This window comes from Ornithorhynchus anatinus, chromosome 5 (genome assembly GCF_004115215.2).
Source record: "Ornithorhynchus anatinus isolate Pmale09 chromosome 5, mOrnAna1.pri.v4, whole genome shotgun sequence".
Taxonomy (NCBI): Eukaryota; Metazoa; Chordata; class Mammalia; order Monotremata; family Ornithorhynchidae; genus Ornithorhynchus; species Ornithorhynchus anatinus.
Window position 1 is genome coordinate 45,679,574 of NC_041732.1, and position 1,478 is coordinate 45,681,051.

Consider the following 1,478-nt stretch of genomic DNA (forward strand, 5'->3'; position numbering starts at 1 on the left):
CCAGACACTGTTCTAAACACTGGTATTTATTAAATACCTAATATGTATCATGCACTCTCCTAATGCTGGAGTACATACAGTGTAATCAGATCAGACATGATGCCTGTTCTACATGGGGTTCATGGTCTAAGGGAGAAGTGTACCAGGCATTTAAACCACACTTTACAGATGAGGAGGAAACTGAGGCCCAGAGAATTAAATTGACTTTCCCAGTGTCACACAACAAGCAAGTAGCAGAGCCAGGATCAGAATTCCATCCACCAACTCCCCATCCCTGGTTATTTCCAATAAGAGGCTTTGTCTTACCTTATGCTGTCAAAATCATCTCTGACCTATAGCAACGCCATGGACACATCTCTCCCACAATGCCCCACCTCTGTCTGCAATCATTCTGGTAGTGTATCCATAGAGTTTTCTTGGTAAAAATATGTACATGGTTTACCATTGCCTCCTTCCACACAGTAAACCTGAGTCTCTGCCCTCAACTCTCTCCCATGCCCCTGCTGCCCAGCACTGAGGACAGGGATCATATGAGTTTTGACTGGTAGCAGAATGCCTTCCACTTGTTAGCCACTGCCCAAGCTAGGAATGGAATGGATATGCCTCTGCTGGACTTCCCCTCTCAAAGTCGAGGCTGGTAGAGTACTGGAAACTCTCCAGATGTGACCCTGAGAGGTGAATAAGAAGCTACTGGGTGCAAATACACAGGTGAGAATTAAACCCAGTCCCTGGCCTCCAGAAGGCTCACGATCTAAGAATAAGATGGGGAAGGAAATGGTGACAGACTCATAATGAAAGATGAAATGATAGAAAAACTAAACAGTATAAAGGACAAGGAGTACCTTGATTGGCTACCAGGCATTGAGAGGTTGGGAGAGATCCAGCACCAGAGCAGTAGAAATGGAGAGGAGAAACAGGGAAGAGCAGTGAGGAACCCAACAAACGTAGCCTGGGTGCTCCTTGAGGGCAGGGATCATGTCTATCATGTCTATCAGCTCCTTGGAGTCAACAAGGCAGCTGGAAAAGAGAAAAACAGTAAAATTCAACCCCGAGAGGAGACCGATGCAACAGAAGAAGGTGCATGGCTGGAAAAAGTCCAAGGTTAGGGACTGAGCCCTATGGTGGAGACCAGTATTTCTGCTAGTGACTCCACATTATCATTTTTCAAGTGAGCTCCCACTTCAGCAGTGGACAGTTCAGCTCAATGCCCAAACCTTGACCCCAGGGCACTAACACAAATGAGGTAGAAGTGGTGGACATTAGGGGGTGGGGCACAGAGCAAAGAGCAACTCACAAAGAATCCACAAACGGAAGCAGTATGGTCTAATGGATAGACCTTGGGCCTGGGAGTCAGAGGACCTGGGTTCTAATCCCAGATCCACCACTTGTCTACTGTGTGTCCTTGGGCAAGTCACTTAACTTCTCTGTACCTCAGTTACCTCATCTGCAAAATGGGGATTAAGACTGTGAGCTTCCTG

The 1,478-nt window shown here is 46.8% G+C and overlaps 1 non-coding gene across 1 annotated transcript; it reads right to left on the bottom strand.

Annotated features, from left to right (window-relative positions):
* Positions 1-540: 540 nt before the first annotated feature.
* LOC114812397 lies at positions 541-678 on the bottom strand. The gene has a single exon (XR_003760051.1). It is a non-coding gene; the product is annotated as a small nucleolar RNA SNORA7 (small nucleolar RNA).
* Between the last annotated feature and the right edge of the window lie 800 nt (positions 679-1,478).